Source organism: Ailuropoda melanoleuca, chromosome 1, assembly GCF_002007445.2.
Source record: "Ailuropoda melanoleuca isolate Jingjing chromosome 1, ASM200744v2, whole genome shotgun sequence".
Classification (NCBI taxonomy): domain Eukaryota; kingdom Metazoa; phylum Chordata; class Mammalia; order Carnivora; family Ursidae; genus Ailuropoda; species Ailuropoda melanoleuca.
Genome location: NC_048218.1, coordinates 115,520,469 through 115,541,218, shown reverse-complemented (window position 1 = coordinate 115,541,218; position 20,750 = coordinate 115,520,469). Strand labels below are relative to the sequence as shown.

General features: G+C 37.2%; 1 pseudogene; it reads right to left on the bottom strand.

Moving 5' to 3' along the window:
* LOC100464835 overlaps positions 1–17,331 on the bottom strand; it is a 104,572-nt pseudogene extending 87,241 nt beyond the window's left edge.
* Positions 17,332–20,750: the final 3,419 nt, after the last annotated feature.

Below are 20,750 nucleotides of genomic sequence, written 5' to 3'. Positions count from 1 at the left end.
AAAAATGTACTTTTCATATTTATGTGTATTTGTGATTCCTTTTAAAAGTTACTGCTTAAGGTTTTTAATTCTTTGCAATATATTCCTAAAATTAATTTCCAGCAAGAATAAATGTTCTCTGTTCTCAATTTCCTCCATATTCAATGAAAAGTTTAAAATAGTCATTCTCCATTTTCCTGCCAAAGCATATTCTGTGATTCCATTAAAATACACTGCATTTTTAATAGTTTTTCCATCCCTCTCTTCAATATCTAATCACCAAAGTCTCATATCGACCAGGTGACAACCATTTATTTAGCATGTGTTCTCTACATATTTACAGGCTCTAAGGTTGAGGGTGGGGATGGAGAGAAAGAAAAAGAAAGTTAAAAGTGATGAAGCCAGTGGGGCAGCTGAGTAGCTCAGTTGGTTAAGCATCCAACTCTTGGTTTCTGTTCAGGTCATGATCATGGGTTCCTAAGATCAAGCCCATCTTCGGGGTTTGCACTCTGCTTGAGAGTCTCTCCTCTCCTTCTGCTCCTCCTCCCCCCACCTCAAATAAATAAATAAATAAATAAATAAATCTTAAAAAAAAAGTGGTGAAGTCAGGCATAGGAGACTGAGATTTCTCTTGACAAATGGGAGCATGTTGTTACAGATGTTACAGTAAGAATACACTATTGTGAAAACAGAAATTTGTATTTGAAAAAGTTAATTTCTTTTACGACTATGAGGGAATGATGACCAGAGTGGAGAAAAACCAATCATTTAATAAATATAATTTATATTCTCCATGTACTTTGTACTCATCTAATTAATTGGAAAATAAGAGAATCCTATAACACAGGTTTCTTTTGAAAAAGAACGGAAATTACCTTAAATAAACCTTGGACCAAGTTGCATCGAGATGTAAAAAACATAAACAGTGTCCATAAAGAAGTAGATGTGGGAGTATGTAAAGCGTGGATACAAACTGGACAGATTGTTTTTTTTTGGACCGAGGGGAACAGTCCAAAATACAGAAGATTAAGGCAAAGCTGAGGTGGAGTTGGCCTCTGCTAATTTCCTAGCATAAACCGTAATCCTTATTTTGCTTATCTATAAATTCAGCACCATAATAATATGTACCTTAAATTCTATTTTGAAAATTTAATGGTCTAACCAACATAAAGGGTCACCAAGAAGTAGGAGACGTCAGTTAAATATCACCTTTTCATCCCTCTTAGACATTCCTCACTCAATCGTTGGTAGCTTTTCTAGGAAGAGTTTCTTGAGCTTTTAATTCCTTTCTTTTTGACTCACCTACTCTTCTATCTCCCATATTGTGTTGATCGGTAATAAATGGGTGTGTTTGTCCTATATATTAATTCCAAAGCATTGAGGCTCGTCCTAAATTGAAAATAGTCAATTTTATTGGAAAGTTCCTCTAGGATGATGAGTCTTTGGCTAGATGTAAGATCTGAAAAGAACTCCTCAACGTGATTGGTAAGAAGAGAAACTTTGTCAGAATCCCACTAAAAAAGTTTACCTTTTTGTTTCTTTTGCTGTTTCTGTCTTTTCTCTCATTTTATTTATGACTTACAGTATAACTTAAGTGAAAATAATGGGTTTTGGAGTCAAAGTTCAATGGTGTGTAAGGACGCACTCAAAGTTTATGAGAGTAGATTTTACTTAGTTCTTTACTCTGCATTGGTCATGGTAAAGGTATTTACACCATGGACATTGGCAAAGGCCTACAAAAAATGACCTTCCTTTTGAGAGCTACTTTTTAGTCCTTTTGCATCATACCAGTGAGTTAGACAAACTTGTAGTTGAGTCCTGGTCACATACAATGAACTTCATCAAATTTCTTATTTCTCTGTGAGTCTCAGCTTTCACAGCTGTAGAATTGGTAAAAATAACAGTTATCCCATAGGATGATTTTATTAAGTGAGATAAGGTATATAAAGCATGTGATGCATTGCAAATTCTTAAATGTTAGCTATAATCATCATTATTCATATTAAAGTTTCTAAATTCCTTTGCTAAAATTAGAGCTCAGATGTATCCTGATAATTACTCTCTAAGGACTGAATATGGTCTTCAAGAGCTGCCAATTATAATGACTGCTAATACCAATGTACTGGTCCCCTCTGGTCTGCTTAACCTTGGAATCACCTGGGTTCATAAAAAAAAACCTAATTTACAGAGATATACTTTTGTACCTATACAGATATATTTTTATTTTTTTACTTTTTTTTTTTTTTAAGAGCTAAAGCATATGTGCATTATGCAATCATCCTTTTACTCACAAGTTGAAATCTCCCCTGGCAAAATTACTTCCAAAGCGAAATGTAAAAATACCTGTTGCTTTGTTTGGGTACGGTGCCAGTTTTTGTGACCTATTATAATCATAAGTATGCATGCACACAAAACTCACAGAAACATTTAAAATGCAGACCAAACACTGGTAAACTTTTTCTTGCATGTTTTATTTTTGTTACATTATGAAAATAAATTCCATGGTAACCTCTGAATTGTATGGTGTTGATTCCTACACACTTTTCACATATACACTGTGTCTCTGCAGCATTTGACCCATTTTCTGGACCATAGAAGAGGTCCTTCTCTCCAGTGCGATAGGTTCAAGAATTCTATTGGTATGAAAGGTGAGAAAAAAGTAATAAAAGCAGAAATTTTGCTTAGAATCCTATACAAATGAGAATCAGTCTCACTCCAAGGAAATGTGAAATGGCATACAAGAGTAGTTCTTTCTTTTCTATTCTCAGAAGACCCATATACCCTGTAGCAGATGGGAGTATCAAGCTCATTTCCTTAAACATGGAAATGTAACTGAATTATAATACACGGCATTTAAATGGAATATAATGCAAATACATCTGAGCACACGATTTGATAAGCTACATCAGCCCATAGCTGCTTTATATCCATTACAATGACTTAGCCCTACCCTTCAAAGGAAGGTGAAATATCCCATTAATGTTCCTCTATAATTACGCACTGGTGGCAGGATGCTTCTCCCTATGACAATCAGCTCAAGTTCTCAAGCGTGAGATTTGATTACCATTGTTTGGGTATGGAAAGTTAATACATAATTGTCATAAAATTACCAGCATCCCTTGTTTAATGTTCAATAGCAATCACATTTTCATATCAAAAGCACCAGAAGGTGCTTTATTGAATATTGACATTAAAGTCACAGCAATATAAAAAAAGTTAAAAAATGGGAAAAAAATCTTCACAGCCATCTTCTACTTTTCAGAAAATGGGAATTCAACAGTATGCTTTCATAAGTGTATACATATATAATTTGTGTTTTTCTATTTAGGATAGAGAAACTACAAAATAACCCTGCCTCTTATTTTTCACTTCTCTAGTTTCTGCAAAGAGACTAATATTCTGTAGGGTGATTTTGAGAGTATGCAAAGCTTCCGTATCCACTACATGGTATCTTCTTTAATATGGTTTATTACAGAGTGTGTTTCTGCTCTGTTGACCACACTGATAAACAGCTTCTCAATCTAGAAACACAAGACTGAAAACAGTTCTGTAGAGGGGAGGATCCTTCAGCTTGGGTCTTGAATAATGAAATATTCCTCAATTACACACGATAGAGCAGCAGTAGGTGACAAAGGCGTTAGGTCACCACGCGGCACGTCAGTGCTCTTACCATCATGCCTCCAACTCCCCTTAAGGCTCCCTTGCCCGCATTAAGGACATGTGCATATTTTCTAAAACTTAAGATAGAAACTTCAGAGTATATTTCTATCCCCATATCTTTATGCTTTTCACATTTAATAAATCACAACACGCTTCAACTTTACTTCAGAACTGAGTTCCAGTGTTTATTTTCCTTGTGTGTTCCCGAACTCACCACCACCATTACGCTTGTGCTATCCTCTTTTCCCATTTCCCAGCCCAGTGTGCACATGGCTAAGGGAAATTTCCTCCTAAAACACAGCACTGAATCTTTCACCTGCCTGTTAAGAAATAGCTATGTCCACATTTTTTAAACTATAAAGTTGACATTCTTGAGTATTGCAAAGTTCTTTAGATTCCAAAAGTCACAGTTAAGCCCGTTCTCCAAATATAGACGTAACAGACTACATCCAATTCCCACACCCATCCTGAAATTCTAATCTCTACATTTTTCTTCACTTTCTTTATCTCTTCAACAAAGCTTAATCCAACCTCCCTAATATCATTGTGTCCCTGCTTCCATGGGGCCACTATTTCCTAATCAGATGGAACTAACCAATCTCTTAATTTTCATGACATTGATTTTATAATCTATTTTATCTCTACAGACTTAGAGTGTCTATAAATAAATATAAATCTATAAATTATACAGAGTAATGTACTAGTCATTTAGAGAGTTGGCACTTTTCCCTTGTATTCCTTGCAGTGTCCCACACAATGTCTTGCTCATAATATATACTAGGAAAGAAAATGTTACTTTATATGTGATTTAAAAAAACAATTTCTTGGGATGCCTGGGTGGCTGAGTGGGTTAAGTGGCTGCTTTGGCTCAGGTCATGATCCCAGGGTCCTGGGATCGAGTCCCACATCAGACTCCCTGCTCAGTGGAAAGCCTACTTCTCCCTCTGCCTGCTGGTCCCCCTGCTTGTGCGTGCTCTCTTTTTCTCTGACAAATAAATAAAATCTTTAAAAAATAATAAATATATATATATATATATATATATTTCTTTGTGGATGCATTCAAGAAAGGAACCATATATTAATCTATAGAGCAACATTTCACAAAGTTTAATTTCTGAATTTCTGCCTTAAAATTACCTGAGGATGGTGCCCTAATTGTAGATTACAGGGTCTTCTCGATTTATTAATTCACTGTCTCAGAGTGGAACCCAGAAAACAGTATCTTAATGTACTCCCTTGCTGATTCTCATACACACTAACGCTGAAGAACCACTTATGCTACTGAACATATTTCAGAGCTTTATTTTGCATAAGTAATTAAGATATTAACAGAGACAATGCACCATATAGGATATTATCACTAGCCCATTTGACATTCTAATCTACAATTCTTTCACCTGTTCTAATTTGCACATGTGAAATGTGAAGATAATATTGAAGTATAAATGTACCACAGGTAAGGGGTTTCCAAGACATTTTATTAAGCTATTGAGATAAGCATATTAAAATGCTGTGGAAAGCCAAAATATCCTTATATTAAGCATTGGGTTTAAAAATAAAGCATCCTTTTGTAAATTAGATAATGCATATTTTCTTAATTTTAAAAAATGTTATATAAAATGAGAGACTATAAAGATCATACTTTATATGGTCCATGGTATCTTTTTATACTTATTTCCCTTATGTAACTTCTTTTTTTTTTTTTTTTTTTTTTTTTTTTTTTTTTTTTTTNCTTTTTTTTTTTAAAGATTTTTTATTTATTTATTAGACAGAGATAGAGACAGCCAGCGAGAGAGGGAACACAAGCAGGGGGAGTGGGAGAGGAAGAAGCAGGCTCATAGCTGAGGAGCCTGACGTGGCTCGATCCCATAACGCCAGGATCACGCCCTGAGCCGAAGGCAGACGCCTAACCGCTGTGCCACCCAGGCGCCCCTCCCTTATGTAACTTCTATTTTCTTAATGTCTTTTTTTGTCTTTGAAGAATGAAAATTGCTCTAATGTTTTTGATCATGAAACTAATATATTTTCATTATAATTCTAATAGTACATTAAGTATATAAAAAAGGACTCTTAAAAACCACTCATAATTCTATTTGCAAGCTTAACACTTTGGTGAATATCATTCCAATTTCTATCACTATGCTTGTATAAAAATATACAATTTTAACAATTATAAAGACTTAATACATGATAATTTATAGACTACCTTTCTTACCTTTCAGTATGTTGTTGACATATTTCCTGTAAGCATTGCTACATATAATCATATTTTATGTTATGTAGCATTTAATCTCTTTTTTAAAGACATCTATTTATTTATTTATTTATTTATTTATTTATTTCAGAGACAGAGTGGGGGAAGGATAGAGGGAAAGAGAGACAGAGCGTCTTAAGCAGACTTCATACTGAGCACAAAGCCCCATTTGGGGCTCAATCTCACAACCCTGGAGATCATGATCTGAGCTGAAACCAAGGGCCCAGTGCTTGACCGACTGTGCCACCCTGGTGCCCCTGCAGTATTTAATCTTATCCACTCACCATTCCTTATTTAGACATTCCTAACACGTTTGTGCCCTTACCTGGTTAGTTACTTAAGATAATCTCTTAGACGAGAAATGCTGAGTATCAAAGTCTTTCCTTATTTTCTCAAAAAAGTTTCTTGTAAAATTTCCCCAAATTGAGACTATTAGGATAAGAGACAGATATTTTAGCTGCACCTAAACATACCCAATTAATAGGAGAGATTTATTGTTGGCCAGTGAAGTTGTTGCAGTCTGACATCAGAAGAAACACAGCAGCAGATGAGTAGGTCAGTGACATAAAGGAGGTATAAAATAGCAGTTTCTTGCCCACATGCAATTCCCTTATACAAAACAGCATACCTTAAAAGTCTATCCCATTTACTTTGCTTTTGTATTTCCTTTACTATTAACACTTCCAATGGATTTACTAGAAGATTAGCATATGTATATATATATAAGAAATTAGGGAGATGGGAGGTGTATCTCAAAGTACTCAGTAACTTCCTCCCTTGGAGGAAATCCTCTCTACATAGTCTCGTAATTGTGGTAGGAATCAGCAGTAGGATTGCAAGAAATACTGATGCTGGAAAAATTGCAGTTGACGTGAAAATGAACCCTCATTATACTGCTCTCAGCTGCCAAGCTGTGCTAGGAACTCATGGCTATGTTCCAGGAATGTCAGCGAGTGAACTGGGTCATTGGTGGGGCAGGGACAGCCTCTAAATTGTCTGCAGGGACTCATCACAACTAAATCCACCTGCCCGACTGGGTGCTGGGCTTTATGTTCTGATGTAAAGCATCAGATCCAATTGCTAAACTCCTCCATTGCCGTATGTTAAAAACTCCTTGACTCGTTAGTGTTTGTAAAATGTATGTTTATATTTCCCTCTCTTCCAAAATTAGCAAACTAAAAGTCCCTTAATCTTCTTTATGTGACTTCCTGGAGACTTCTGTGCACATTTCTGTTATCGGACATTTTGATGCATGAGTCATATATCAATATCAACACATCAGTTTTAGTTACAATACTTTAAAGTCTGTGCTCACAGAGAAGATAACACATATCCAAATGAATAATAAAAGACACCATCATAGAACCTATAACATGGTCAGTGGAGCATGTCTAGGATGTGAGCATTTTTCAGTTCATTAAATTCACACACATGCAAACACACACACACCGAGAACCATGCTTTCAAAGACTATTTCTCTGTTCAAGATATGTTTGATGTGAAGTCAAAGTCTTTTGTCAATGTATAAATTAACCTTATTAGGATTAATAGGTAATCAGGGAAAACCTTCAGTATTATCTAGTGGCCTCCATCATATGGGAGAATATTAGTTTATCATGGATATAAATACCCTCTGAAAGGACAATGTTATTGGATCCATCTATATGGCCATTAGACAACAAAAATTAGATTTTCCTTAAGAGAAAATTAAAAAAAAATCAGATACCTTTACTAACTTGAGCATAATATCTCATTTTTCTGTTCTATTAATTCTGTGAAAAAGTGGCATAATGTGACTTTCTTCTGATTTGACATATTTTGGAGTTAAATCTTATGGTATCTTGAAAGAGAGGAAGGAGAAGAAGGTATCCCTTCTCAAACCTTGTGTCAAATGTCCTGTGGGAGTCATTGCTGTGTGGTGCTTAGTGTTGCCAGGCCCAGAGCTGATGTCCACATGGTTCCAAAATTATTCTCTTACCTGAGAAAAACTGCCTTTCCTGGAAAAATGAAAAATTGAGGGAATACTCTACTGGTAAGTTGTGATGAACGCCTGACACATCACCTCATATATAATGAACAAGCGACAAATATTAATAAACCTTCTGGTATTAGAATTATACTTCCTTAAACTTATTCTGTTGTTATTTATTTCTAGTAAAACAATTGAGCCTTATAAACATGTCCATAACTAATGAGGTCAGAGTTAGGATCCAAACCTGTCAGAATGAAACAAAATTTCATGTGGCTTCCATTGATTCTTGCTTTCTCTGCTAGATCAGAAAGCCCTGGGTGGGGACGTGGGGGGAGATGCCCCAAATTTGTAAACTCCAAAATCGACTTTAAGCTGAAGGACAGATGGAGTGCAGAATTTGAAAGCCATTTTCTAAATTTCCCTTCCCATTTTAACATTCGGGGAGCTCAGAGCTAAACCTGAATTAAAATCTTGCAATATCATGGACACCATTGCTGTCCTTACATTTTCCACACTTCTGTTACACATGTTCTATCGGTGAAAGTCCTCATATCCTAACAAGTTTAGCATATAATAAAAATAATGTAGATATGATACAGTTCTGGAATTTGAATAACATCCATTGTGATTTAGTGCCTTGTCAGTTTTTAATAAGCTTTTTTTAAATATTTTTAAATATTTTATAACTAAAGACATAATTTCAAACTTTAAATCAACATACACCTTGAAAGTTTCACAGAGCATTTTGAGTTACACAGGTACCCCATTTAAAGATTTATAACAAACAAAAAATACCTGAAAACCAGGAATGAAACAATTCTCAAAAGGTATCTGTAAGTGACAGAAATATCACTGCAATTAGATTAAAAATGGGAACTGAATCTCCTTCTATTGGAAAATTGGCAATGGAAGCCGGAAATAAAGACCTAAAGACAGATCTCTTCATTCATTCACTTTTCCCCTCTTTCCAAAATAAATTCCAAATAAATTCCATTCCAAAATTAATTTTCCCTAGAAAATCCAACCTTCTTCCCAGCATCACGTCTACTACTGGGACAGTCTGATGTTCTTTCTAATGTAATGCTCCACCTTGTTTTTGCCAAAGGCAGTTTGAGCCTGAGCACCAATTTTCTGTTTGCTTTGTTTTTTAGTTTTATTGAGATATAATTGACATACAGCTCTGTATAAGTTTAAGGCTTATAGTATAATGACTTGACTTTCATATATTGTGAAATGGTTACCACAGTAAGTTTATCACCATCCATTAGCTCACATAGATAACCCCCCAAAAATTAGGGTTTTTTGTGGGGTTTTTGTTTGTTTTGTTTAATCTTGTGATGATTGCTTTTAGGATCTACTCCCTTAACGATTTTTTTTTAATTTTATTTTATTATATTGTGTTAATCACCATACAGTACATCCCCAGATTCCGATGTAAAGTTTGATGCTTTCATTAGTTGCGTATAACACCCAGTGCACCATGCAATACGTGCCCTCCCTACTACCCATCACCAGGCTATCCCCTTCCCCCACCCCCTCCCCTCTGAAGTCCTCAGTTTGCCTCTCACAGTCCATAGTCTCTCATGTTTCATTCCCCCCTCTGATTACCCCCCTTTTCTTTATCCCTTTCTTCCCCTACCGATCCTCCTAGTTCTTATGTTCCATAGATGAGAGAAATCATATGATAATTGTCTTTCTCTGCTTGACTTATTTCACTTAGCATTATCTCCTCCAGTGCCGTCCATGTTGCAGCAAATGTTGAGAATTCGTTCTTTCTGATAGCTGAGTAATATTCCATTGTATATATGGACCACAGCTTCTTAATCCAGTCATCTGTTGAAGGGCATCTCGGCTCCTTCCATGATTTGGCTATTGTGGACAATGCAGCTATGAACATTGGGGTGCATATGGCCCTTCTCTTTACTACGTCTGTATCTTTGGGGTAAACACCCAGTAGTGCAATGGCTGGGTCATAGGGTAGTTCAATTTTTAACTTTTTAAGGGACCTCCACACTGTTTTCCAGAGTGGCTGTACCAACTTGCATTCCCACCAACAATGTAGGAGGGATCCCCTTTCTCCACATCCTCTCCAACAATTGTTGTTTCTTGCCTTGTCTATCTTTGCCATTCTAACTGGCGTAAGGTGGTATCTCAGTGTGGTTTTGATTTGAATTTCCCTGATGGCTAATGATTTTGAACATTTTTTCATGTGTCTGTTAGCCATTTGTATGTCTTCATTGGAAAAGTGTCTGTTCATATCTTCTGCCCATTTTATGATTTGTTTATTTGTTTCTCGTGTATTGAGTTTGAGAAGTTCTTTGTAGATCTTGGATACCAGTCCTTTATCTGTGGTGTCCTTTGCAAATATATTCTCCCATTCCGTGGGCTGTCTCTTAGTTTTTTTGACTGTTTCCTTGGCTGTGCAGAAGCTCTTTATCCTGATAAAGTCCCATAAGTTCATTTTATCTTTTATTTCTCTTGCCTTTGGAGATGTGTCGTGAAAAAGGTTGCTCTGGCCGATGTCATAGAAGTTGTTGCCTATGTTCTCCTCTAGAATTTTGATGGATTCCTGTCTCACATTGAGGTCTTTCATCCATTTGGAGTTTATTTTTGTGTATGGTGTGAGAGAGTGGTCAAGTTTCATTCTTTTGCATGTAGCTGTCCAATTTTCCCAGCACCATTTATTGAAGAGACTGTCTTTTTTCCACCGGATGTTTTTTCCTGCTTTATCAAAGATTAGTTGCCCAAAGAGCCGAGGGTCCATTTCTGGGTTCTCTATTCTGTTCCATTGGTCGATGTGTCTGTTTTTGTGCCAGTACCATGCTGTCTTTGTGATCACAGCTTTGTAGTACAGCTCGAAATCCGGCATTGTGATGCCCCCAGCTTTGTTTTTCCTTTTCAACAGTTCCTTGGAGATTCGGGGCCTTTTCTGGTTCCATACAAATTTAAGGACTATTTGTTCCAGTTCTTTGAAAAATGTCCTCGGTATTTTGATCGGGATAGCATTGAAAGTGTAGATTGCTCTGGGTAGTATGGACATTTTAACTATGTTAATTCTTCCAATCCATGAGCATGGAATATTTTTCCATCTTTTTATGTCTTCCTCAATATCTTTCAAAAGTGATCTATAGTTTCTAGCATATAGGTCCTTTACGTCTCTGGTTAAGTTAATTCCAAGGTAACGCATGGTTTTTGGTGTTATTGTAAATGGGATGGATTCCCTAATTTCTCTTTCTTCAGTCTCGTTATTCGTGTATAGAAATGCAACTGATTTCTGGGCATTGATTTTGTATCCTGCCACCTTACTGAATTGTTCTATAACTTCTAATAGTTTGGGAGTGGATTCCTTTGGGTTTTCCATATAGAGTATCATGTCATCTGCAAAGAGAGACAGTTTGACTTCTTCTTTGCCGATTTGGATACCTTTGATCCCTTTTTGTCTTCTGATTGCTGTTGCAAGGACTTCTAGTACTATGTTGAATAATAGTGGCGAGAGTGGGCATCCTTGTCGTGTTCCTGATCTTAAGGGAAAGGCTTCCAGCTTTTCCCCATTGAGAATAATGCTTGCAGTAGGCTTTTCATAGATGGCTTTTATGAGATTGAGAAATGTACCCTCTATTCCTACACTCTGAAGGGTTTTAATCAGGAAAGGATGCTGTATTTTGTCAAATGCTTTTTCTGCATCAATTGAGAGGATCATATGGTTCTTGAGTCTTTTCTTGTTGATATGATGTATCACATTGATTGATTTGCGAGTGTTGAACCATGCTTGCATCCCAGGTATGAATCCCACTTGGTCATGATGGATAATCCTTTTAATGTACTGTTGGATTCTATTAGCAAGGATCTTGTTGAGGATTTTGGCATCCATATTCATTAGAGAAATCGGTCTGTAATTCTCCTTTTTGAGGGGGTCTTTGCCTGGTTTGGGGATCAAGGTAATATTAGCCTCATAGAATGAGTTTGGTAGCTTTCCTTCTGTTTCTATTTTTTGAAATAGCTTTAGGAGAATAGGTATTATTTCTTCTTTGAATGTTTGGTAGAATTCCCCAGGAAAACCGTCTGGGCCTGGAGTTTTATTATTTGGAAGGTTGTTTATCACTGACTCAATTTCTTCATAGTTAATTGGCCTATTTAAGAAATCTATTTCTTCCTGTTTCAGTCTTGGTAGTTTATAGGTTTCCAGGAAGGCCTCCATCTCTTCCAGATTGTTTAGTTTTTTGGCATATAGCTGTTGATAAAAGTTTCTAATAATCCTTGCAATTTCAATGGTGCTGGTCGTGACCTCTCCCTTTTCAGTCATAATTTTAATAATCTCAGTCCTTTCTCTTTGTTTTTGGACAAGTTTTGCCAGTGGTCTATCAATTTTATGGATTCTCTCAAAGAACCAGCTTCTAGTCCTGTTGATCTGCTCTACTGTGGTTCTGGTCTCTAATTCATTGATTTCTGCTCTAATCTTGGTCAACTCCTTCCTTGTCAGTGGGTTAGGCCTGTCCCTCTGTTGCTGTTCCAGTTTCTTGAGGTGAGAATATAGAAACTGCATTTTAGATTTTTCTATTCTTTTGAGTGAGGCTTGGATGGCTATGTATTTCCCCCTTAGGACTGCCTTTGCAGTATCCCATAGGTTTTGGACCGTTGTGTATTCATTCTCGTTGGTCTCCATAAATTGTTTAATTTGTTTTTTGATTTCCTGGTTTATCGAGTCATTCTTGAGCAGGATGGTTCTTAGCCTCCAAGTGTTTGAGTTTCTTCCAGGTTTTTCCTTGTGGTTGAGTTCCAATTTCAGAGCGTTGTGGTCTGAGAATATGCAGGGGATAATTTCAATCTTTTGGTATTGGCTGAGACCTGTTTTGTGTCCCAGAGCATGATCTATTCTTGAGAATGTTCCATGGGCATTTGAATAGAATGAGTATTCTTTGGTTCTGGGGTGTAGTGTTCTATATATATCTATGAGGTCCAACTCGTCGAGTATGGCATTCAAAGCCTTTGATTCTTTGCTTAGTTTTTGCCAGGGTGTTCTGTCTATTTCTGATAGTGGGGTGTTGAGGTCCCCTACTATTACTGTGTTCTTATCTATATGTCTCTTTATTTTGGTTAAGAGTTGGCTTGTGTATCTTGCTGCTCCCCTGTTGGGGGCATATATATTAATAATTGTCATATCCACTTGTTGAATACTTCCTTTAAGAATAATATAGTGCCCTTCTGTATCTCTCTCTATGGCCTCTAGTTTAAAATCCAGTCTATCTGATATGAGAATTGCTACTCCAGCTTTCTTTTGAGGTCCATTTGCGTGGAAGATGGTACTCCATCCCCTTACTCTAAGTCTGAATGCATCTTTGGGTTCAAAATGAGTCTCTTGTAGACAGCAAATGGATGGGTCATGTCTTTTTATCCAATCTGCAACCCTGTGGCGTTTTATGGGAGAGTTTAAGCCATTTAGATTGATAGAGATTATTGACAGATATGATTTTAATGATGCCATTTCTCTTTAAAGTCTTTGTATCGGTTGTGACTTGCTGCTCTGTNCAGAAACTCAAGGAAAGCAAGGTGATATTCTATAAAAAGACCGTTGAGTTAAATTAAATCGTACCTTCAAAAATAATATGTTCCAATCATTTTACTATATTACTTAAATATCCCTCTTTTGAAAGTTTAATAAAAAATATTTAATTGAGTATAGCATAAGATGGTAAGCCTGTGATGTGAGCTATTATCATAATTATTATTTTCCAAAATCAGGAAATGTTGAGGGTGATAATTGCTTAAGTGATTTTTATTACTTTTGCTATTCAATATAATTTCACAATCTCTTAGAAAAATGTCATATATTTAATTAAAAACATCATATTTTAAGTACATGTGAAAGAAGTAATTCTTGATATGAACTGTTTTTACATTTTTCTAAAGTATAATAATGTTTTGTTTTGTTTTTAGAACTTTTGTTTTTCTAGAGAATGATAAAGCTGGGATTTAAAAATTCTGCCAAAAAAAGAAAAAAAAAGAAAGAAAGATAGGCACCTTCCTGGAAAGTAAAATACTACCACAAAAATGTGCCTATTTAGGACATAAGTAATATTGAGGTTTGCTCTATGGTCACCAGTGGAATGATTGAGTATTCTAATAAATATATGCAGGATACCATCATCTTATCATTTGAGTTAGAAAAATTAAAAACATGACAATTAAGCCAATTCTGAATTAAAACCGTAATAAAAATTGAGATTTTTTTCCCTGGGTTTGTTGATTTTAATATTATTTTTTCTTAAACATTAAATATTTGAGGAATATTTGGTTTTAGCAAACAAGTAAAATCCAAAGAAAATTCAAAATAAATTTTTAGATTTGGATGTTAAATTTTCTTTATGAAATATTGTTATCCATTCTTTGTCCAGAACTATAAATAATCACTGGAGCCTTATTTTGTCTATACTGACTTTTTTTACTTTTATTTTTTTTCTGATCACAGCATACCTTACCTCTCTGTAAATATTCTTCCTTAATGAGCTAATTTAAATCTGTAGCTTGGACTATCCATTTACAACCTGATGAGCTGAAATTTGTTATTACTCTAATGTGTTAATGCACTTACAGTCTATATTTATTCTTGAATGCACGTATGTGTATGTATGCTTATAATACATATTGCTATATATAGTAAGCATGTACATACCTGTATCAAGAACACTCTGTATTTGTGTATACATGAATTTCAAAAACATGCTATCTGCATATGCATGTAAATGTCAGAGTTTATTTATACATATATATATATATATATATAAGAATGCAGGTACACGACTAGCACTCAATTCTCCTTTGCTATAGGCTCTTTTTATATATTTCTCAGTACACTAATACTTTGGTCAATTTAATTACATTTTTACCATAAATTCATTTGAATGTATTACCAAATCAGTCTACAACAAATTTACACTCACATAATTCATCTACTCATTTCATAAAATGATGAAGTATAAGTGCAGAAAGAGAGCTGTTGGTTCTTTGAATCTAATAATTTGGAATGACTTGAGTTGTCCAAAACAGCTCTCCTAAAGTAAGTATGAGTGAGCTATCTGTGAAACACCAGGGGAAATCTGCAAGTAATGTGTGCTCATGCCATCACTCATACTGTTTGCAAATACCTAAGTTCTGGCTTCACCCTACAGAAACCACAATAGAAAATAATGATGCTGTCTTGCGGTTGATGCAGAACTATCAGCAGATTCTAGTGCAAAGACAAACCTGTAGTTCTCACCAAAAAACTGACAAATACATAGGCAAAGAGATTAGAGATTTAAACAATAGTGGCGCCTTGTGGCTCAGTCAGTGAGGTGCCTGCCCTCAGCTGGGGTCATGATCCCCCTTTTCCATCTTCCCCTGCTCATGTGCTCGCTCATGTGCTCGCTCTTCCTCTTTTTCTCAAATAAATAAATAACATCTTAAAAAAAAAAAGTTTAAACAGTATGTTATTTTCGTGATTCCTCTACACACAATTTTACATACACACACGACACACAAACATACACACACGACACACACACACGCAGACACTCATATACATACACATATGTGCATAACGTGTATGCATATGTACACGTGCATGTGCATATATTATAATGTATATGTATACATACACACGCACATTCCAAGCTGCATTGTTTTAAGTAATACTTTATGAAATTTTAGATAGTCTGCAGTAAAATAATACTGTACCTCTTCTCATTTGAAAGGAAACGCCTTAATCTTTGACACCATAGCAGACAGGGACTGGGGGAGTGGAGTTTAGGAGTAAAAGAATTAGGTGTTTAGCTCGAGACAGGTCTCCTAACTCCACCTTTTCCTTCCGTTCATTTCTTTGGCACTTTTCTTTGCCTGGACCATCATAGATTGATGCTAAAAGTACCATGTGGACTTGGGAAAAACCAGAGGACCTGGGAATAAATAGTGGGGAGAAAACAAGTCCTTGGGGTTCACATGTAGGTTATTGAATCAAGTTCTTTCAAATTGCAACCTTCCTATTGGCTTTGACCGTTTATGTTCCATGTTATACATTTTTGTGCCAATGCCTACGTTATAAAGTGCCTATCCTTTTTGTTTTTCTTCTTTTTCTCTTGTTTACTTTTTTAAAAAGATTTTATTTACTTGACAGAGATTGAGGCAGTGAGCACATCAGGAGAAACTGCAGAGGGAGAGGGAGAAGCAGACTCCCCTCAGGGGGGTGCCCAACGTGGGGCTCGATCCCAGGACTCTGGGATCAGGACCTAAGCCGAAGGCAGATGCTTAACCAACGGAGCCGCCCAGGTGGACTTTTTCTTGTTTACTTATTTGTTTTTGTGACTAGATCTCAAAGCTATGCTATTACCTATTTCATGGCTCATATCTTTACAGAATATTTCATAATTTATTAAAATTAAATGAAATGCCAAAATAAAAGAATAATTACCAAGTTACACTAATGAGAATTTATAGACTATCAGTCTCATTAATTTACTAAATTAACATGAGATTATTTTTCCTACAATCTTGCCAACGATGGATACCTTTTTTTTTTTTTGGCTATGATGGGTATAAATACCATGCATGGATAGGTAGGTACAGGTATAGATACAGATACAGATATAGACATAGATATATAAATTTCTCCAAATAATTAGGACACATTGAATATTATGTATATATTTATTAATATTTTGATTTCTTTCTTATATGAGCTGTCTAGTTACATTTTTATTAATTCCACTTTCTTCTTTCCTTCTTTCTTCTTTCTTTCTTTCTCTCTCTCTCTTTCTCTCTGTCTCTCTCTCTCTCTGTCTCTCTCTCTCTCTTTCTCTCTCTCGATATTTAGTGATTCCTTGTATTTGTGGAATAATGGAACCCTGCTATGTGGGTTATCGATGTAGCCTCCAGCCCTGTCACTTGCCTTTGAAATATTTTCTATTACAGGTTAGGTCTTTAAAATATTAGCTATTACAAACTTTCTGTTTTGGTTTTGGGTTTTTAGCCTTCTTAAGAATGCCAAAGGAGGAGATTGGTAGAAGGCTTTTAACATTGTGTGTAATTAAACTTTAATTCATTTACTCTTGGGAAAAGCATATATCCTTCAAATTTTCAACTATTTTGTAGTTTTGATGTTTACATTTATGTTTTGCATGAGAAATAGAGAGCTGTGTTCTATTTCCCAACTAGAAAGCTGATAATTGCAATTCACTGTTTCTAGTAGTTCATTATTTTCACACAGATTTTAAATGTTAGCATTATCATATATTAAATGTTTACCCATCTGCTTTAGCAATCTCTGCTCTGCCCCAGGGACTCCTTGTCTTTTCATGTCCCGTACTGCTGGGCCTCCGTGATGCGAGGGCAGAAGCCTCACTTTGCTTCGGCTGGTCATCCGTCGCTGTAGGTCCCTGTGAAGCTGGTTCACAGGAATAGAGTCTCTGTGCTCTTGGTAACTCTGTTTATACATTTCAGAGTAATAGTCCGTCCTGTAACTTGACTGATAGACCACATTGCTCTGAGGCACTGCTGTGAAAACCCCATCAGGAATCTCTTGCCAAGCTTCCAAGGTCCTAGCTCCTTCTCATCCTGTGTGCCCAAGCCTCTGGAAACTCATGATGAGACTTTAGAAAATCCCCACACAGCTGAGATCTCATTACCTTCTTTCCCCTGTTGATCGTGCACGTGCTGCCCCTCAGCTGGAAACAACGCCTCTCCTTCCCCCACGTTTCCAGACGCTCATGGGGTGCACCAGCAAACGGGGCACTCCTGCTCATGTGTGCTCCTCCCACACTATGATTTCTCTTTGCTCCTTTAAAAATCCCCACTACTTTGAAACTCATAACATTAGAAGCCATGGACTACCTTCCTTGCCCTCATGAAAATTTGAATTCCTTCCTCATGATCTTCCCCCTTAGCCTTGTTCTGGTCACTATTCGTAGCCCCTTTACCCTCCATCCACCAAGTTTCTTGACCTCCTCTAGGACTCTAGGTGTCACACCTCTGACACCTGTCATTAAGAGTCCAATAGTTTTCCCCGGAGTTCTCATTACCTAGGTCCCTCTCTCATCAAATTCTCTCTTAACAAGTTTGATTCTAAAATCCACATTAAAATTACTCCTTTAGAAACACCCTCTCAGGGCTAGCTGTATATGACAACTTGACTGGGTGACAGGGTCCCCAGATATTGGGTTAAACTTTATTTCTGGGTGTGTCTGTGAAGATCCTTCTGGATGCGCTTAACATTTGAATTGTCAGACAGCATAAAGGAGATGGCCCTCCCCAATGTGGAGGAGGCTGAACCAATCCCTTGGAATCCTGGGATAGAACAAAAAGTCTGATGAAGAACTACTTCTCTCCCTGTCTGACTGTCCCCCACCCCAGGGACATTTGTCTTCTCCTGACTTCAGACTTGGACTGGAACTTAACACTCAACTCTCCTTGTGACTTTGCAGACCTCATAATCACATGAGCCAATTCCTTTTTTTTCTTCCTTAAAGATTTATTTATTTATTTTAGAGACTGAGACAGAGAGAGCATGAGTGGGAGGGGTGGGGGAGAGGGAGAGAGCATCTCAAGCAGACTCTGAGCTGAGCATGGAGCCCTATGGGGGGCTCAAATCTCACGACCCTGAGATCATGACCTGAGAGGAAAGCAAGAGGCAGATGCTTAACCTACTGAGCCACCCAGGCTCCCTGGGCCAACTCTTTATAATCAATCAACCTCTCTCTCTCTCTCTCTCTCTCTCTGTGTCTCCACAGGTGAGTACAAATGCTCCCCCCCCACTCTCTCTCGTATTGGTTCTGATTCTCAGGAGAACCCTGTCTAGTACACACCTTAACTCCTTTGCTTCCTCTCTCTTTATCAAATTCTTTTGGACTATATTATTAGAATATTGGTTAAAATGCAATGGTTAAAACCAATAGTGGACTCAATCCTCATTTGTATATTAGCTCAGGTAAAATAAAATCTGAAAAGGATTAATGAATCATTTTTCCTGGTTTCCCATTTTGTTTAAAGAACCCAACCCTGAAATGAACATTTGATATTTTTCTCATAATTCTACTACATTCTCTAAGTTTTTCCCTTTCCCCCAATGGAGAATTCTGTTTCCCGTACTCAGCGGTTTTGTCAAACCTCGAACATTTCCCTCCTGTCCTCTCTCACAGAGATTGCTTTGTACTTCCCTGGTAGAGTGGAAGATGGAGAACAGATGTTCCCCAGGGTCCCAGACCCCCCTCCCTGGTCCACTCCACACCACAGCTGCTGCCCCCAGACCCTGCTGTGATTGAGGATCAAGTATCTGAGAGCCACCCCACCCCCCACAACCACTTAGCAGTCCATTCCTCTTGATCCTCCCAAAGATCCCTTTACTGCTGAATATATTTCCTATTGCTTTATTATGTTATGTTAGTCCCCATACAGTACATCATTAGTTTTTGATGTAATGTTCCATGATTCATTGTTTGCATATAACACCCAGTGCTCCATGCAATAAGTGCCCTCTTTAATACCCTTTACCGGGCTAGCCCATCGCCCCACCACCCTCCCCTCTAAAACCCTCAGTTTGTTTCCTGGAGTCCATAGTCTCTGATGGTTCATCTCCCCCTCTGTTTTTTCCCTTCATTTTCCCCTTCCTTTTCCTAATGTCCTCCATGGTATTCCTTATGTTCCACAAATAAGTGACACCATATGATAATTGTCTTTCTCTGCTTAACTGATGTCGCTTAGCATACTCTCCTCCAGTTCATTCACCCTATGACCTAGCAATTGCACTACTGGGTATTAACCCCAAAGATACAGATGTAGTGAAAAAAGGGCCATATGCACCCCAATGTTCATAAAAGCAGTGTCCACAATAGCTAAACTGTGGAAGGAACCGAGATGACCTTCAACAGATGAATGGAGGAGGAAGATGTGGTCCATGTATACAATGGAATATTACTCAGCCATCAGAATGGATGATCTCCTACCCTTTCTCAAAATAAATTTCAGAACAAAGTAAAACTCTCTCCCACATTCCCATTTGCCTGCTCTACTTCACAACAGAATATCTACCAAATGGCTTCTCCAGACCCTGCCTCCACATCCACTCCTTCTAACATCTTCCAAATTAATTCAGGCTTTACCTTCAACACTCTAAAAGGATTCCTCATTTCAGTCAGTAATGAAATGTCTCTTAACTTCTTAGCGGCAGCCGATGTGGATGAAAAATTCCACCTTCTAAAGCTCTCCCCTCAGTGTCCCTACTGTTTCTGACTTGTCTCCCACCTCCGTGGCCGTGTTTTCCCAGGGTTCCTCTCTCTCCCTTTCCTTTCTTTTGCCCTTTAAACATCAGAGCATGACAAGCCTCATCCATAACCTTCTTCTCTGTCTATGCTTTCTGCTTGGTGAACTCCTATAGCCCCTGGGTTTAAGCACCATGTACATCAGTGGGCTTATGTGTTCACGACTTCCACATTGATTTCTCTGACTTCAAACTCTCCACTGAGTGCCAGACTCATGTTTTCAACTGCACAGGTGACAATTTCACTGGGATAACAAATGAGTGCATTGAGAAAACATGACCAACTTAGAACCCTCAATATCTCCAGTTATGATCTCTATTAATGTTTTCCATCTCAATAAAAGGCACTGTCATCATGCAAATTTTGGAACCAATAAGTTAAGACTCTTGGATTCTTCTTTCTTAATGTTATCATTTGTTGCATTAGGATGCCCCAAAACATCCACCTTAAAGACACACCCTAAATTCATGTGCACCTTTTACCCACATTGATTCTCTTTCAGACCAAGCTGCCCTCATCTGGTGCTTGAAACACAGCATTGGGATCCCCTTGCTTCTGTCTCAGTTGCTGACTTTGGATAATACTCTCTCCACTCAACGGC